At 48.3% G+C, this 19,930-nt stretch overlaps 1 protein-coding gene across 8 annotated transcripts in view; it reads right to left on the reverse strand.

The window, feature by feature from the left end:
• Window positions 1-19,550, reverse strand: part of LOC122707548 (calmodulin-binding transcription activator 1) — a 659,030-nt gene extending 639,480 nt beyond the window's left edge. For all 8 annotated transcript variants that reach the window (XM_043923115.1, XM_043923116.1, XM_043923113.1 and 5 more), the window contains exon 1: window positions 19,487-19,550. The gene's annotated coding sequence lies outside the window, so the exon portion shown is untranslated. The remainder of the gene's footprint in view (window positions 1-19,486) is intronic.
• Between the last annotated feature and the right edge of the window lie 380 nt (window positions 19,551-19,930).

The following is a 19,930-nucleotide window of genomic DNA, read 5'->3' on the forward strand; positions in this document are numbered from 1 at the left end:
GTTATGGAGGCAACACAACATCACTGCGGTAGGGATGAGAGTCACCCAAGAGTCCCTAAACTAGGAGGAACCCGAGGTCACTTTCTACGAGCACGTGCAGAGGACCAAGCACAGGGGAGCCTGGACAAGCCCGAGGATCAGTGTAGTTGCTCTGGGGTCAGAGGACAAACCATCCTCCTTGAAAAGGCAGAACCTGACCCTTGTTCTAAGAATGCCCATTCATCTGCCTGAGGTGAGCAGCAGCTGTCTGCAGAATGACGCTGGCCTCCTGGGTTGCTAATTAGATATTACAACGAGGAGACCCACTCACCCCTGCAAAAGGGCTGAATAATTCATAGCGGACGAATTTGAATGAAGCAGCAGAAGGCAAGGAGCCGAACTGGGTCACACTGGCCCGGCCTGCTCGAGCAATTCAGCTATTAGATCATTTTAAAACAAAAGGGACGAGCTGTTGAAAGGATTAATTATTGGCTTCTCAACTCTCCTGAAGCACAGTGGCTAAAAATCATTGCAAATCGATGTCTATTAAACTGCCTTTGAATATTCCAGCCCTTCAGGAAAAGAAACTTTAAGAAAAGCAGAAACGGGGTGGGGGGGAGGGGTTGCTGAAAATTCTAATGCATTGGGATAAACGGTTACTTGGTCCAGAAAATGGACTCTGCTCCTTGTTAACAGAATGCCCCCAGCAGCTCCGAGAAGCAATGAACAGGTAGTATCAAGATCTCAGAAGCAAATTAAGCCAACACCTGGAGCCCAGGAACATGACCTGGGGAAGTAACAGAATAAATCACTCAAAAGTCTGATAAATTGAATGCAGGAATGAAGGCTGCCTCAAGCTCATTTCCAAAATGACCTGGGTTCCCTTTCCACGGACCCAAATCTGCTCCCACGAGGAACCAGACAGATTCCTTGGCCCACCCACCAATGCCAAGGCCAGATCAGGCCAACCCCATGCTGGGTTTCAGACCCCACAGCTCCTCAGCCAGTGTCCTCACCGAACCAGCCCCTCTGGAGTCTGGGTGTGTGGTAGGAGGAAGGGCTGGGCTAGCAGAGAGAGCAGGGCCAGCTGGGATCCACAAGCACTAAGCTGGCAGCTTTTCTCTCGGGCCAGCAGGAGGATGGTCCACCCGCCCTTTTCTGCTGTAACACCTTGTTGATCTGAGCTGCCATAACCATAGACTGTCCCTTTAGAGGTCACTCAGAGATGGCAAATGGAGTCAACACAGCTAGGAGTGGCCGTCTGAAACAAGCACTGTTTAGGAAGGCTTCTAAAGGCTTCGGGAAAGTGGTGGCCTGATCTGTGACAGGGACGCCTGCCCTGAGCACTGATGGGTCACCCACACTTGCCATCCCAGAGTCCAACTCAGCCATGTTAAGGAGAAGGTAACTGAGTCCCAGAGAGGGACTCACAGGGTCAAGGTCACACAGAAGGTGACTGTGAATGCCTTGACTAGCCCTCCAGATGTCCCTGGCCCTTCTCATCAGTCCTATGTCATCGGTGATGGTGCGATGCCGCAGCCAAGTTAGCCCTCAGTGACCCCGCCCCCTGGAATCCATGCCCTTGTAGGATTCCCTCCCCTCTGTGTGAGTTGGACCCCTGGCTCACTTCTTAGATTCCAGCAGAATCCATAAAAAATCTGACTTGTGAGGTCAGATCCCAAAGAGACACCCATGCTCTCTCCCTAAATGGTTATGCTGAAGCTGCCATGTTGGAGAGGCCATGTGGCAAGCATCCCAGGTGATCTCTGGCCATCAGGCAGGAGGAACCAAATCGTGCAGAACCACACACACAAGCTTGGAAGTGGGTCCCGCCTCACTCGAGGCTCCAGATGGGTCTGCAGCCCTGGAAGACACCTTGGCTGCAGCCCAGTGAGACACGCTGAGGCAGAGCTGTCCTAAGTTCCCAACCCACAGAAATGGTGAAATGATAAATATTTGTTACTTTAAGACACTAAGTTTCTAGGTAAATTGTGATACAGCAATAGATAACTAAAACAGTGATGAGTAAACTCTTTCAGCACACAGACATGAGTCTGGGCTCTGAGCTTGGCCCATGCAACTTTTGACTCTCATGATAACCATCCATTTAAAGGCTCTCCTCTGCTAAGTGTTGTGACATGAACCCCCATAGTTCTCTCTCCCCCTCCTCTCTGAAATGTGTTTATCCAAGGATCATTTTTATAGCTGAGAAGGACATGAGACTTCGGACCATCACCCTGCACAACCACGGAAATAGAAGTGGGGAACAATTGGCTGTGTGTGTGCAGAGTCCAGGGCCATCTGGGTTCCTGGTGAGAGTCATAATAAAAACACCAATAACAACATGCCATCACTCCATGGCAAACAGAAGAGGAAAAAGTGAAAACACTGACAGATTTTATTTTCTTAACCTCCAAAATCACTGTGGATGGTGACTGCAGCCACGAAATTAAAAGATGCTTCCTCCTTTGAAAGAAAGCTATGACAAACCTAGACAACATATTAAAAAGCAGAGACATCACTTTGCAAACAAAGGTCTATACAGTCAAAGCCATGGTTTTTCTAGTAGTCATGTACGGATGGACCATAAAGAAGGCTAAGCACCAAAGAATTGATGCTTTCAAACTGTGTTGCTGGAAAAGACTCTTCAGAGTCCCCTGGACTTCAAGGAGATCAAATCAGTCAATCCTAAAGAAAACTAACCCTGAATATTCACTGGAAGGACTGATGCTGAAGCTGAAGCTCCAATACTTTGGCCACCTGACACTAAGAACTGACTCATTGGAAAAGACCCTGAGGCTGGGAAAGGTTGAAGGCAGGAGGAGAAGGGGATGACAGAGGATGAGATGGTTGGATGGCATCACTGACTCAGTGGACATGAGTGTGAGCAAACTACAGGAGATAGTGAAGGACAGGGAAGCCTGGAGTGCTGCAATCCATTGGGTCCCAAAGAGTTGGACATGACTTAGCACAACAACAAGTGCTCCACACACTTCAGCCACAACAGGAGTTTCCCTATTATAAATTCCACTGTACAGATGAGGAAACTGAGGCTGCTAATAAGTGGCAGAACTGGGATTCAGATCCAATCTGGCTCACAACCACCACGCACTTCAGCATGCAGTCTCTAAACGGATCCCAGGAGTCTCAAACTCAGCACTGCTGACACTTGGGGCTGGATGCTTCTTTCACATGAGGGGCTGTCCTGGGCATCGCAGGATGTTTATCAGCATCAGTGACCTCTACCTGCTGGCTGCCAGTAGCAAGCTTCCTCCCTCCCACCAGAAATGTCCCCAGACATTGTCAAATGTCCTGGGCAGAGAGGGGGAGGGGTGTGCCAGAGTGCCTGTTGAGAACCACTGTTCTCATGGGAAAAATCAGCACAATCTCCAAGACCCATCAGGGTGACCCTGTAAATGGTTCTGCTCATGGTCCCACTAGGCTTATGAGTCAGAAGAACAAATAGGCCTTCCACTCAGACAGACAGGGTCTGACTCCCCACTTGGGAAGGTTCTCCAGCCTCAACCTCCCTGTACCCACCTAGACACGCCATCAAAGGTGGTATGTCTGTGTTGAGGGCAGCTCTTCGGCATCAAGAGCAGCTGTGCCTCCCCACCCAGGCTCATCCAGGCTCCACACACACTGGGCACAAATGAAGACATCCAGGGACCTCCCTCCCTTCTAGGATGGGCCCATCATGGGACACCCGGGGGCCCTCTAGAGCCTTACAATCATTTATGCCAAAGCCATCAATTAACCACTCCCTCCATGATTCCAGGGTAGGAAACGTCCAAGTGTTGAGTCTTCTGTCTGCCATCAGGGCGCACCATTCCCCCACCCAAGCTCACGGTTTTCTGATTGAAATTCACCCTTACAAATGTTGCTGTGCTGTTTTTCCCAATGAAATCAATAGAATCCAACTGATCTTGGCCCCATTTTGCATTCTTCCTACAGCTCTGTGATGGGAGGGGAGCAAGTGCATGAGTACACACACATACAAACACACACAGACACACTCCAGGTGCTCCCAAGCACTCTCGGGGAATCACACTAGTTATCTCAGACACGCGTGACTTGTCTGTCCAATTGGATTAGGGGCCATGTTTTCCACCGCCTTTGTAACTGCACAGTGCAATGCCCCCTCTCCTGGCCCCACCTGCTATTCAGCATCCCTGATAAGACAGACTGCCCCTGATAGCTTCCACGCCACCTCCCCTGAGACAGCACTTCAGTCTGCACCTTTGTGATATCATCTCATACTCAGAGTTAACAAGACCACTATCACAAACCGGATCGAACCCAGGCACCTCCCTGAGTCACAACCAGAAAGTCAAGATACTAAGCCAGCTGCCTGTTGGAAGCCACTTTCCAAGCCAATTAGGGATAATTTTAGGAGAGTAGGTACATGAGATGCAGCGTCAAATGCTCCCTTCTGAAAGGAAGGCTTACCATAGGATCAACTTCTTCAGAGCAGAAGTCTCGCTGGAAAATTATAATGAATACTTGACGGTGCAGAGAAAACTGTTCCACAGGGTTATAAATACTCCCAAGTGTCCCACTATTCCGGGTGGTTAAAAAATTATTTTCAAGCACTAAAGATACTGAAGTTGGGGGAAAAAACCTCAACTGTGAGTCAGAAAGACCTGGGCTGTGGTCCAACTTCCATGGCTGATTAGCTGAGTGACCTTGGGTGGGTCACATAATCTCTAAGACTCAGTTTCCTGGAGCTTAGGGAAGTGGCTGGATGGCTGGGTGGGAGAAAGAAGGGCTTTGTTTAATACATGACTCTGTCTCCCTCTGGCTCTCTCTTGCTCTCTCTCTCTCTGCCCAAGATTTGTCCATTTTGCAGGGCTGTTGAAGATCCCCTGGAGGAAGGCATGGCAACCCACTCCAGTATTCTTGCCGGGAAAATCCCATGGACAGAGGAGCCTGGCGGGCTGCAGTCCACGAGGGTCGCAAAGAGTCGGACACGACCGAAGTGACGGAGCATGAGTACATATGAGGATTAAGGGCCCAGATCTGAAGGGGCTTTTCGAGTTATCGACAGCCTGTGAGGCACTCAGAAACCTTCCGTACCAGTGCGTGGTCTGTGCTCCAAGCAGTTTGACAAATTAACATAACATAAAAGAAATTGGATAGCTAGAAACTGCAAATAAAAATTGAAGCTGTAGTTAACCCTTGGCTGCGAGCATTTACAGATAGGAAAACAAGCACCTCCTAAAACTCCATGAGAAAACCCAAAGTTATGCTAAAATCGACTCTGAAACATGTGCATTTAGAATTCTTTCACCAGGCTCTGTACCCTCATCAGCTTTGGTTTGGGCTCCTCTTAAATCCTGTTGCAGCTCTTGAACAAACAACAAACAGCTCAAAGCCACAGTCAGACGCTCCTTGGAAAGGACCCCAGACCTGCCCTCTCTGCTCACCCGCCTCACTACGCCCATCTCAGTGCCCCAGTGCCTAATGTCGTGAACTGGGAATGCAGAAGAAAACCCCAGCAGACTCATGGAATTCTCCTAAACTGATGGCCATGTTACTCCTGAGAATTCAGATACTTCTCTGAGAAGATGAAGCCCTAACTCTCTGGCAGGAGGTAAACTCACAAAGCAATGACCTTAACTTCGTAAATTAATTCCAAAGCACAATTGTTTTCGATCTTCATTTAAAGTCAGCCTTTGTTAATCTAGATTTAATGACATAGGAAATGGAAATTCCCTTAATAAAATAAGTTATGAATATTTATCGTCCCATTTTACCTGAAAAATTGAATAATTCATCAATTAACTTTACTATTAATTATTTAATGCAAAATTAATAAACTGCGAAACTCTTACGTACCCCTGCAGACCCTCTGGCGCTGGGTAAGAAAATTAAACACCAGAGAAATGGCGTGACTGTGGGTAATTCCAGACATACCCCGATGGGATATAGGGGGTTACAGGTGGAATTTTTCTCCAAGAGGAAGAATTCTCACCTTGGAATGCTGTACCACAGCCGGAAAAAAAAACAAAAAAAAACCCTCAAAGTTTGGTGATTATTGCAAAATAGTGTTTCTCTTGTGCATCCGCTTGTCACCATCACCATCATCATCAATGCTTTTTTCACACGTTCGTGGATGGACTGTGATGTGAAGCCATCCCAGCCACAGATCCCCTCGCCCTGGAGGTCCCATCCGCCCCCGTGGTCTCAGACAGGACCCTGGTGTGAGGAGGATGGAAGGAGGGGGATACAAAGTACAAGGGACAGAGGGACAGGTTGGGGTGGGTGGTGACGTCAGCTAAAAGCTAAGCAGTGACATTAGGGAGAACCAAAGCTTTGACTCACTGAACACCCAGCTCACCAGGGAGCCTGGCTCACTGAGAGCTCTTCTGACTCTCCAAACTCAGAAGGTCTGTCCCTGTAGTAACAGGACACTACTTTGCACTAGATGGAGACTCGGTGTTTTCATCGTTAAAATGGGCATTCACAGACACCAGTGCAGGCACCCTCCTGGTTCTCCCCTTCCAGTTCGTTCTCCACCTCCAGCGTGCCCAGGACGAGGCTATCATCATACCTGCTCACTTAACTGCCTCATTCAAAACCCTCCCATGGGGGTCCTCACTATCCAGCACTGTCCCTGAACCCTGAGCTTGGTCTCCATGCCCCTCCCTAACCTCACCCCCACCTGCTCCTCCCCAACTTCACTACCTGGGCTGCAAGGACCTCCTGTCTACTCCTACACTCTCCTGGCACCTTCCCGCCTCAGATCTGTACAGACTCCTCGAGCACGGCCAGGAACAACATGCTTGCCTTCTGCCCCCATCATCCCACCCAGCACACACACACACACACACACACACACACACACACACACACACACACACACACACACCCATCCTTCAAGTCTCCATCCAAAGCTCAGCCCCTCAGGAAGGCAGTCTGATCATCCCCCCACCCTGCCTGCTGGAGAGGCGGCCTCTCACTGCACCCTTGCAGCATCGCCATCGGTGTAAACCATCCGTCTCATTCACGACTCCATCCCTGAAGCCCAGCATAGCACCTCGCACACCGTGAAGAACCAGAAAGTGTCCACGGAAGAAACAGATGAACAGAGCAGACCAACAGCATGAGAGGTGACCACCGGATTCAGGAATAAAAGGTTCACATGCAACCCCACGGGAGAAGGCAATGTACCTGCAAAGACAGCACCATCAACCCCCAGATCCAGGGGCAGCATCTCCCAGAGTGGGTGGACAGAATTAATTATGGCCAGCCTGTGACACGGAGGTAGGAGAGCGGCATGTGGGTGTGTGGGTGTGTGTGTGTGTGTGAACACACGTGGAAATAGCACGTATCCCTGTGCAGGCCGAGCGCCAGCGTAGGGTGACCTGTCTCCTCTGCTCTTGCTCCTCCATTGCTGAACATGTTTTGTGATTTCCTAATTTCATTGTCTTCTTCTCCAGCTTTCCCATATGCCTGGCAGGGCTCTGGTCTCCCTAACACTTCAGCCTAAGTCCCAGCTGCCCTTCTGTGTACAAATCCAGTTCCACCACAGTCAGAAAGTTCCTGTTCTTGAAGATTTCTAAAAAAAAAAATAAAAATAAAAAACAAGATCCCAAATTCCTACAGACCTGGTTAGGGCCGTGATGGGAATCACAAAGCAGCCAGTTGCGAAGCACCTTGCCCAGCAAGCAACTATCCCAGCCTCAGGCTCCCCTCTGCCCCCTGGAGTCACCTCAAATTAAACAGCTCAATCAACCCTAAGTTCCATCCATCCCAGATGAGGTCAGGGCTGCCAGGAGAGGAGAATTCCTCTCTTCTAGGAGAAATTTTCCTCCACCCAAAATGTTCCCATGGTCCATCTTATTAAATCATTGAATAAAAAGAAGGAAAGTTCTCCCAGAAACTTTTTTCTCTTACAAGACGGCCATGAAATGGACAGTGTGGGGAATATAGTCAATAATTATTTAATATCTCTGTATGGTGACATATACTACTAGACACTGTGGTGATCAGTGCAAAACGTATAGAAATATTGGATCACAATGCTATGAAACAGGAAGTAACACAGTGCTGCAGGCTGATTCTACTTCAAAAACAAACAAACGAACTCACGAAAAATGAGATTCGAGTCGTGGTTACCAGAGGTGGGGAGTTGGGCTCAGGGGGGAATTAGATGAACGTGGTCAAAAAGTACAAACGTCCAGTTATTGAATAAAAAAGTGCTAGACATGTAAAGTACATGATAAATATAATTAGCACTGCTCTAGGTTATATACGAAAATTGTTAAGAGAGTAAATCTCGAGTTATCATCACAAGGAAAATTTTTTTCTGTTTCTTTAATTTTGTATCTACTTGAGATGAAGGATGTTCACTAAAGTTACTGTGACAACCACTTCATGAAGTATGTAAATCAAATCTTATGCCATATACCTTAAACGCATACAGTACTGTGTGTCGATTATATCTCAATAAAACTGGAAGACACGAAAGAAAAAAACAACTCAAGTGGCCAAGTATGTGTTGTGTATGCATGGGTGGGGTGTTGTGTATTTGTATATGTTGTGTACTTAGGTATATATGTATAAGTGTCCATGTGTGTACTGTGTATTTCTGAATGTGTATATGAGTGTTGTGTGTACATATGTATACACCTGTTTACATGTGTGTTATGTTGTGTATCTCCACGCATGTCTGTGCATATGTGTGCATGTGTGTTGTGTGTATGTATGTATGTGCTTCTGTGTACATGTGTGTCTGTGCATGTCTGTATTGTGCATTTGTATGTGTGTATCTGTGCATGTCTAGTATTATGCATTTGTACATGTGTGTATGTATATAAACACACACCATACAAGCAAACACTCATGTGGAAAGCAGGATACACAGTAGAGTTGGAGAACTAAGAAAGATATTCTTCCTTTGTTTTTGGCTTATTTTGAATTTTTTGAAGCCCCACAATAAAAGACTAGACAATCTAAGAATAGCAAAGATAGTACTACCTCGTAGCCAGAGTGAGAACAGTGGGAGAATCTCCAGCTGATTTGAGAATTACTCATCACACAGAAAATGATGAACTGCAGAAGTGATCTGTTCTGAGAATACGACTTCCAGCCTCCCGACCCCACCAGACACCCCCCTCTCCCCGCAGCCAACATCGATTTATTAGATCAGAACTGACCGAGGGCAAATACCAGACACCAATCCAGATCAGTTACAGAAACACCAGACAATCCTAATTTTCCAGATTCAGGAGAAGGAAGTGAAGATGATAATAAACTGGTAGGCCCCAGAAAGAAAGCAAGATTCCACTCAATGGACTCTCTGGCAGGGTAAGTAAACGCCTATGCATTTGTGCTACTTCATTCTCAGAAACAGTCTTTACTGCCGGGTTGCTCTGCTTACAGATGCCAGCAGGCATCCCTGGGGTGAGCAGTCTCCGGCAGGGTGTCTGCACCCCAATTTGCATCACGGGCGTGAGTGCTAAGTTGCTTTAGTCATGTTCAACTCTTTGAGACCCTTTGGACCATAGCCAGCCAGGCTCCTCTGTCCATGGGATTCTCCAGGCAAAAATACTGGAGTTGGCTGCCATGCCCTTCTCCAGGAGATCTTCCAGACGCAGGGACTGAACCCATGTCTCTTACATCTCCCGCATTGGTAGGCAGGTTCTTTACCACTAGGGCCACCTGTGAAGCCCGGCAGCCCATATGAGAAGCACCCTGCCTGGAGACTAGGACAATCGTGGAAGACACCTTCATAGCCAGGTAGACACAAAAGGCATCAAGGTTCCATTATCAGGTGACATGCATGGCATACTGGATGGCCCCGGAAGCCCCCCAGGACTCACAAAATTCCACGCAGGGAGAGGCCATGCACCTTGCACCAACACCAGGAATGGCTCTGAGCCAGGGTTGCTGCATTGAAGTGAGCGTAGTGTTGTTGGAGCTACTGGCTTTGGAGTCACCTCCCTGCACCCAAGAAGCCTGTGCATCCCAGGGACAGGGTTTCCTGGGTCCTGACTGGCTGTGCATTTAGAAATCTGAAAACTGCATTGTGAGGCATTTCTTTTTACAGACTAAAACAAGAGAAAGAGAAAAAGCAAGACAGTGAGACAGCAAGAAAAACAGAGTGAGCCTAAGAAGAGGAGAGAGAAAAAACAGAGGTGGCACTAGTGGTAAAAGACCTGCCTGCCAATGCAAGAGACATGAGACCCCGGTTCGATCCCTGGGTCAAGAAGATCCCCTGGAGGAGAGAATGGCAACCCACTCCAGTATTCTTGCCTGGGGAATCCCATGGACAGAGGAGCCTGGCAGGCTACAGTCCATAAGGTCACAAAGAGTCGGACATGACTGAAGCGACTTAGCACACACACACAGTTCTCCATCAGAAGGGCTGAGCAGTGGTCAGCCAGGAAGACAGGGTTTCTTGACATGAAGACAGCATCGTGCCTCTGATCCAGTGACAGCAGAGGGATGACCACGGTGTAAACCCACAATGACAGAGCAAAGGGTGATGGAAATGGGAGGGGGTCAGGGATGTTAACACACTCTAGAGAGACAAACAAGCAGATGGGGTGTGCATAGCCAACACCGCAGAGTAGAAGCAAAGCCCACCTGCTGCCTAGGGGCCACCAGGAAAAACAAGTCAGTTTGCCTTCAGAGCCCCAGAAAGACCCATGCACTGGGAGCATCAAGTACTGAAGAAGCAGAGACTCAGGAAGGGAGGGAGGAAGAAGAGGCTCAGGTCTGTGCAGGGAACAGATAGACCCTCCCAGGGCCCTACGTACCCCACCTGGCCTCTGCCCCCACTGGAGGCACATTTCTTCTTGCACAAAAGGATCCCAAAAGACCCCAGACTTGAGACAGCAGAGGAGAAGCAGGCAACACAGATGTAAACCAGGAGAATTCATGACTTGATGGTGAAATTGCAAGCACCCTTCCTGCCCGATTCCCAGACCCCTAGCAGCCAAGCCCAAACCACCAGGCACCTGCGGAGAGATCCTTTGCTGGAGAACCTGAAAGACCTCTGCAGACGCCAGCATCTAGAGATGCAGACTCTAGAATCCCCCCACCGGAAGCTGGCTGCCTCCACTGATGAGCCCACTGACGAGAAGCGGAGTGAGAGGAAAAACTCTCCTTTAGCAAACAGGGAAGTCAGAAGATAACATCTGAAACTGAGAAATCAAGAAAGAGCAGAACAAACATTGAAAAGTCAGGAGGTAAATATCAGAACGAAAAGAAGTGGGCATTCCTGGGAAGTGGGATTGAGCTGTAGAGCAGAGGGCGGCTACTTCTTACAAGCCTTTTCGGATCATTTGATTGATTAAACTACACCCATGTGTGCTAAGTCACTTCAGTCCTGTCTGACTCTGTGACCCCATGCACTGTAGCCCACTATGCTCCTCTGTCCATGGGATTCTCCAGGCAAGAATACCAGAGTGGGTTGCCATGCCCTCTGCCAGGGGATCTTCCCAACCCAGAGATTGGACCCAGGTCTCCTGCATTGCAGGTGGATTCTTTACCACTGAGCCACCAGGGAAGCTTCAGATGTCTGTGTATTTGAGTTTAAAAATAAAAAGAGTAAAAGGAAGCAGAGGCTGGAGTCAGAAGCCGGCAGCTGCCTAACCCAGTGAGACACAAGACACAAACACCCACTCCCCCTCTCTGCTCCCTCCCAGGAAGCAGAACCTGGACTTGCACTCCTGGCTCCAGGAAGTGAGGAGGAAGGTGGAAGTTGGCAGGACACAAGAGGACACACGAACCCCGGAGTGTGACAAACGCCCCATGCCCACTCACAAAAAGGGCAGTCACTTAAGGCTGTGCAGCCAGAAACCTGAAGGAAGCCCTGGTTTACTCCCAAGGGCACCAGGGACCGGGGTTCTAGGCTGCCAGGACGCCTGCCTCAGCCCCCTTCCTGGGCACTGAGGGGGATCGGTGGCCTCCCCATCTCCTCTGGCTTTGACACTCTGCATCCTGTGATTCTGGGAAACGCACCAAAATCTGGGGCAGTCCCACTTTGATACCATCGAGACACCAGACATTTTATCAGGATCCAGGTCACAGCTTCATCCCTACCTCATTCAGAAACTTATCCCAACTACTGGGGCCCCCAAGGCACATGCCCTCCAGGAGGCCAGGGGCGCTGAGGCTCCTCATGAGTCCTGAGCCAGCAGCCGCCACCCACGGCTACTTTTGTTCTTTGGTTAATGATAAGAGTTTGGACTTTGTCAGGAATTTGCTCAGTGCGTTAGGAAATGCTGAAATGGATGTAACATGACACATCGTTATGCTAATTTGATAGCAGGTTCCCCAGTTCAGTAGAATGCAAAGGTCACCACAATGAAACCGTGGCCGACTTGGGTTATTTCTTCTTTTACAGAAGGACAGAGTCCCAGAAATGATCTATTTATAGAGCAGACCTCCCAAACTCTGTTCCTCCATAGTACCTGCTACACACACACACACACACACACACACAAAAGACCAATCCCTAACTCCCCACTCTGCCTGACTGGACACAGCTACAGAGGCAGCTCAGGGAATCTTTTTTTTTTAATTGTTGTAAAATATATATAACATAAAATTTTCCTTTTATAAGTGCACAGTTCAGTGACATTAAGTACTGATAAATCTACATTGTCGTGCAGCCTGCACCACCATCCACGCACAGAACTGTTTCATCCTCCCAAACTGAATTCTGTCCCGTCAAAACACTAACTTCTTGGCCCCCAACACAGCTGCTGGCAACAACCATTCTACTCACTGCCTCCATGAATCTCACAGCTCTCAGCATCTCCTATAAGTGGAGTCAGGCAGTATTCACCCTCTTGTGGCTGGTTTATTTCACCGAACAGAATGTCCTCAGAGTTCATCCATGTTGCTGTCTGTATCCGAACTCCACTTCTTTTTAGTTCTGGGAATGTTTTAATCTCTCAGACGGGATCTGCACATGATCTGTGCAGCTCCATTCTAGTCACTTCCCAGGAATCGGGGCTTCCTCAGGAAAGTCCTAGACCTGCCCCAAGGAGCAGATGCCCTAGAGGTGGCCAAAAAGGTCACTCTCCTGTGCCACTTACAGGTGGCACAGAGGTCCTGGCCAAAGCAGCCCACCTGCTCAGGGACTCGTCCGGGGCTTGATGAGACTGGATTTCTGGGTGGAGCACTCTGCCCACACCTGGTCCCACAGCCCAGCCCCTCTCTGCTGGTCTGCACAGGTGCCAGCCTGCTCGCCCACAAGCCTGCACCCCACCATGCATACCCCTCATCTAAGCTCCTGCTCCTCTGTGCACAGAGACAACAGAGGTGGCATGGCCATGCCCATGGGGAGCACGCTGTCCCCCTCGGAAGGCAAGGCTTCCACACTTGTTATGACTCAATTGTCAAAAATTGATGACAAAGAACCTGGGCTACAGAAGCTGACAGCAAAGAGGACTCCCCATGAGCTGGTGTGCCTGGGGGACTCCAGGAAGACCTCAAAGCCAAAGGATGGGCAGATTGGGATGGACATGGGGCATTGGAGGGAAGATCAGTGGCCGAGTAAAAGCCAAAGCAGGGGACACAGAAGGTGTGTCTGGAGAGCAGTAGCAGCATCCTAACTGCAGTGGGTACTTTGTGGTGGGGAGTCAGAGAAAATGAATGCGAAAGAGAGGTGGAGGAAATGCGCTAGGACCCTGAACACAACACTGGACTCGATCCCATAGGTTTTCAAGAACAATGATGCGATGAAAAGAATGTCTTAGGGAAACCAGGAGGAGGAAGTCCAGCCTGGAGAGGGATGTGGTTGGAGCTGTTCAGTTACCCAAGAGTGATGCAGATGGCCAGGGCCAGGCCACAGAGACAGAGGAAAGTAAGCATGTGAATTACAGTCTGAAACCCTGGCAGAACCAGTGACTAATTCCATGCAGGGGAGGAAGACAAAGCCACGGAGGAGGACAAGCGGTAAGCCCTGGAGCCTTTAAGATGAGGTGGCTTTTCTGAGAGCAAGGGAAATCAGAGAGCAGAAACAGAGCCGGAGTGAGAGAAGGAAGATGATGAGTTTGAGGTGATACTATGACAGCCAGGTGTCCAGGAGAGAAGTTCAGGCTTGGGGAAGGTCCATAGAGGGTTAATAGTCAAACCCTGTAGTTCTTAAGAGTCCTGGGAGGGAGAACTTTGGAGGTAAGAGCAGAAGACCCAAGACTTGGTCTCACTTTCAGCATGGGAAAGACCCAGGGTGCAATATGCAATGGACCTGTGGGGTCCTGAGAGCCCAGAGACGAGGGTGGGTCTCCTGCTGAGTCCCTTGGGTCTTCTTGAAACTCAGGTGTCACTTTTCTTCTCCTTTCCCTCCGGACCCCTCCTACTTAGCTGTTTTATTGCTTATTGACCAAGAAGCATTCAGTGTTCATTATAGGAAAATTCTATTATTAGACCTTTGGTGTTTCAGTGTTAAGGTGCTATCTACATAAATCTAATTAATTAATTAGATAATTAATAGCATTTTCCAGCCTCCTAACAGATATAGACAAGATTCCTGGGAAGGAAGTGTTTTCAATTCCATTTTGAGCTTCATGTGTCCCCAGCTTCCAAGGAAGGTTGCATGTTTCCCAGGGGAGGAGAAATAAATTATTGGGCTTGCTAAATTTTGCAGCCCGCCTGCCTGGGCTCTGCTGGGCTCTGCTCTCTGCCCTGTGGGGGAGTGTGTGCATCTCCACACTGCCTGCAACTTGGAGGCTAGATCAACTCCAGAGGTCAGCACAGGAACCCAGAGCCAAACTCACCAGCAAAGGGAGGCTGGGTCTCCCAGGTGGTTCAGAATCAATGGAGATGGGAGGTAGAAAAAAGTAGTAGGACCATTTGCGGGGCCACCTTCACATCCCACACCAGCAGAAGTATAGCCTCAAAGCTAAGACTGTGGGCTTTGCTGTAAGATAATCCTGGGTTCAAATTCTAGCTCTCACATTTGGCTGTGCCATCTTGGACAGATAATACACCCTCTCTGCATCTCAGGTCTGGCAGAACTGCTGAACAGACTTAAAAGCCCATCACGGAAGTGCCCCAGAGCACAGCACTAGGAAATCTATACAAGACAAAAAAATAAAGTGGAATAAAACCAGATCTCTCCCTCCACAACTTTCAGACTCACTCTCATTCATTTCACAAATATTCGTGGAGCACCCACTATGTGTCCAGCAGCACTGCAGGCACTGGAGAGACCCCTTGAACAAGCCAGACCGAAAATCCTTCTCCTTGTGGTACTTTTGGAGGGAAAGGAGGTCAGGTGATGAATAAGTGAATTAAATAAACAGGGGAATTACACCATGTCTCAGGTAGTGAAGGGCGCTCTAGAGAAACAAAACACAGGAACAGAGGAAAGGAATTCCTGCTGGATGGGAAGGGTGTGATTTTTAAATCATGTGTTCATGGAAGACCTCATGGAGAGAATGACACAAAATCAAGGCCAGAAGGAGGAGCTGGAAGAACGTTCTAGATGGAGGGGTGGAATCTCTCGATTCTAAGATTCTAAATTCACCTGGCATGGTGAGGAGCGTGGAGTCTCCTGGGGTCTCCCAGCAGTATTATTATAGTGCTGAGCACACAGCAAGTGCCAAATAAAGACGTTCTAAGGGTGATTTTTCAAGCTGCCACTTTCAGAAGGTCCCAGTTGCTGATACTATGATACGGGGCTGCTTCAACAATCTGCGTGCAGCCCTGTTGTGACGAAGCCGCCCCAGGGGCCCCCAGCCCTGGGAGCCTCTTGCAGCACACCTCATTATTAAACAGGTGAGCGGGGCTCCTGGGACCTTCACCGTAATTAGGGCAGGATCTGAGCAAGGGCTCTATTTATAACCCCCAGCCATCAGCAAGCCAGGGAGACGACGAGTGGGTCCCTCTGCAGCTCCTATACCAACATCTATATGTGAACTGATTACGACAATTAATTTAATAGGGATTCCTCCACACAAACAATGTATCATTTTATTAGGAAACTCTATAAATGTCAGTGGTGCAATTCATTTTTATTAATTTTCTGAAATGAAATTAGCAGTGGCAGCAGCAGCGGCAAACAGAAGTTGTATTGCCTCCTCATTCAGCAGAGTATTGGTGTCATTAATTCCTTAATACCAGGAGGCCGGTTTGCATGAACTCAGCAGTTAACTGCACCAATTAATTTCAATACAAGAGAAGGGAGGGGGATGGGGAGATCCAAACTCAACCCAACAACTAATTTAGGAAGGTCCTTGAACAACCACAGCAACTTTTCCACCTCCTGGGACAAGAAGCTTTCAAGTGTAAACACGGACTGGATGTTACAATACTAATAGGAATCATTCTATCTTTACCCTTCACTTTCAGAAAAGAAACTCGTCCTTCCAAAGCCTGGAGAGATCGTGGCAAGTACGTTCCAAAATCAAGGACAACAGGAAGCCTGGGGATGGCCCCTTGCAAACAGACCTGCTTGGGCACGGACCCTCATAGCATGCAAATCAAGATCACAAATACTGTCTCATTCAATCCTCATCGTGACCCAGTGAAGACACAGTCAACGTTGGCCTCTGTCCCATGCATGAAGAAGAAAAAATGGAGCTTTGAAAGGGGCTGAAACAACTCTGTTAAAGTCACAAAAGTACTGAGTGATGGGGCCAAGGCTCAGACCTGGATATGTCAATATCAAAACCCTCATCTCTTTTCTGCCCCCAGACACCCCCTTTATGCCTCGAGATAGGAAGGCTCTTGGCTCTATTTATACTCCCCCAAAGTCAAGTGAGTCAGGCACGACCATGAGTGACATTCGCTTCTCAACGGAAACCCGAATTCAGGCTGAAACACGAGGCAGGATCCCTGCCCTGTCGTGCCATCAGGGAGCGACTGAAGAAGGACTCGCGTCCGCACATCTAAAATCAGATGTCTAGCCCAGGAGGCGTGACAGCGAACCTCATTCTCTGGCTAAAGAGAAGCTCTTTCCTTCCACTTAGATTCAAGAAGTGTTTGGCTGAGGAATGAAGGACGTGTGGAGAGCCTGGAGGCTGCTCGAGATGAGGACCACGGTGGGGAGTTGGGAAATGGTGCCAAGGTGGAAATCAGACAGACTTCCTCCTGCCCAGAGAAACTAGAGCAGCGGTTCTCAAAGCGGGGTCCCCGGCCAGCCACACCCCATCACCTGGGGCTGGTTAGACATACAGAGGATCAGGCCCCACCCGGACATCCTGAATCAGAAACCAGGGGTGGGGTCCAGCATGTTACTGGAGCAAGCCCCCCAGCTGATTCTGATCCCTGATTAGGTTTGGAAATCACTGCCCTGGAAGAAGGTGCTCCCAAAGAAAGGAGAGATGAGTGGGCCAGGCTCTCCACACTACAGGACACAGCTGTGCCTCACAGACAGTAGATGGGCATCACATTCGCTCTCCCTGCCCCAACTCTGACCACCCTCTAGCAAAGAATATCCTTCTTGGCCTCATTCTTTCTGAGCTTGGCCACAGGAATTGCTTTGACTAATGGATTGCAAGCAGGTGTGACATATGATGGGCTGACTAGGTGGCGCTAGTGGTAAAGAACCCACCTGCCAATGCAGGAGACATAAGAGACCTGGGTTCGACCCCTGGGTCAGGAAGATCCCCTGGAGGAGGGCACAGCAACCCACTCCAGTATTCTTGCCTGGGAAATCCCATGGACAGAAAAGCCTGGTGGGCTACAGTCCACTGGGGCCACAAAGAGTTGAACATGACTCAAGTGACTTAGCACACATGCACCCATGTGACATATGATGCCACATCCAGGGGACTTCACTGTGCCTACATGGACTGCCTTGGCTTTTAAGCCCCTGCCATTCTCCATGAAACCCAGATGTCCCAGACAGGGAAGAGGGGTAGTAGACAGGGGTTGGGGGAAGCTTCTAGGCCTAGGTCCTACAATAAGAAGACACATCATGTGGTCCTGAACCCAACCCAAAACCAAAGCCAACCCACAGACCCATGAGCAGGAAATAAACATTTATTGTTATAAGTTACTTAGTGTGGAGATTGTTTCTTACAAGGCATTATCACATCAAAAACTGACTGATACAAGCCATTTGATCTTATAGCAAAGGAAACCATGGCCCCAGAAGGCTGAGAAGTTGAAGAGATCCTACAGAGGGGTTCAGGATGAAAGGTAAAAAGATTAGAGTCAACCTCTATCCCCACCTGAGAATGCAAATCTCAGGAACTCACCTCCCTTTCCTCAATATCCTCTGATACACTCTTTCAAAATGGAAATTTTTTGTCCTCATCTAATGGATGTGTGTGTGCTAAGTCATTTCAGTCATCTCTGACTCTTAATGATCCCGTGGACTGCAGCCTCCCAGTCTCCTCTGTCCATGGGATTCCCCAGGCAAGAATACTGAAGTGGGTTGCCATGCCCTCCTCCAGGAGATCTTCCTGACCCAAGGATCAAACCCCCATCTCTTATATCTTCTGCATTGGCAGGCAGGTTCTTTACCAGTAGGCCACCTGGGAAGCCCCATCTAATGGATGCTAACCAGTAAAAACTGAAATGTCTTGAAGAAATATTTTAAAGAACCTTCTAAACTGAGTAAATATTTTTCTTCCATGGCTCGGAAAGGACAAGCTGATGGCCAAGTGGGCAGAGGGCACACCCCCACCCCTTTCCCTGGCCTCCCAGTTAACAAACGGGAAATTTGGTGCTTCTTGCCAAAGGAAACAGACTGGGCTTTCCACCTCTCAGGTTCAAACCCAGAGCCCGGTTATCCTGTAAGCTGTTCTCTGGCTAATACCACTCAAGCTGTTAAACATCTGGGCCTATCACCACTAATAGAAAACCTGTGGCAATTGGAAGAGAGTGGCTGTTTTTCCAAAGCTCTAGGATGGAACATACCAAAAATGAAAAACTGAGAGCTGGGGAGGAGAAGAGGCTGCCTTTAAAATCAACCCTAAATCCCAACGCCCCCATTCTTCACAAAATAATATCACTCGCCCTGACAGAGCACAAGTTAGCTGAATCCTCGCCAATTCCCTCTGTTCCCAGGTGGTGAGACGAGTTCGGTGTCCGTGGCAGTTGGCATGTTCACGGACGTGGACTAAATAATAAATTGCAAACAGCCATGCCTTTCTGATTGGGGAGATCTTAACGCCATCCAGAGAAACTGGACTTTCAGTTTGTGAAACGTGTTGAGATGAAAGTGAACAGTTAAGGTAGTTTCTCTTTTTGAAAGTACATTTATAGAGAACATCGGTGGCACTTTCCCCAAATAAACTTCCCCTGACAGTCCTGCCTGCCAAGCCTTTCCAAGCACCCAGCTGAAGGATCCAGCCTTAAGCCAGCAGGTTAAAATTTCCAACTTGCATGATGGCAACTGCACTGGTTTTAATCCATCTGATTGCATTCACTACCATGATCTTGGGCCAATGAATGAGACCTCAGTGTCACAAGTTATCAGGCACAACATGGCATTCTGAACTTGCTCATGAATGAACTGACCAAACCAAGTAATCAATGAAAATCAATACATTTACTGCACATATTCAAAAAACCACGAGATCTGGGACATTACCTTGTCTTAGGGGAGGTGGTTAGCCATTCTTCGTGTTTCTCAAATGTTATTAAATAAGCTGCAATTTCCTGAAACAGAAGAATAAAAAGATAATAACAACAATTAGCTCACTTAGGATCCTGAGAGGTAAGAAGGATGATTTTATTTTATTTTTACTTTTTTTTTTTTTTTTGCTATTTTCCCAGCCGCCATCCTCTTTTGTGAGGTTGGAACCTCTCCGGTGGAGAAATACTCAACTTGGACTGCGTTTCTATTTTGATTTTTTTAAAAGACTTTTCCATTCAACCTGCCATACCGTAATAATCAAAGCACCGGGTTTCAAAAGATGAGTTGGTGACAAGGACAAAGATACCTCTCTGTGGAAGGAAAACATCAGACACCATTCCAGCTTATAAATGTCATTAATTTGAAGCAGGAGAAAACACACGCCAACAACAGGTCTCC

The sequence above is a fragment of the Cervus elaphus genome, chromosome 14 (assembly GCF_910594005.1).
Source record: "Cervus elaphus chromosome 14, mCerEla1.1, whole genome shotgun sequence".
Lineage (NCBI taxonomy): Eukaryota > Metazoa > Chordata > Mammalia > Artiodactyla > Cervidae > Cervus > Cervus elaphus.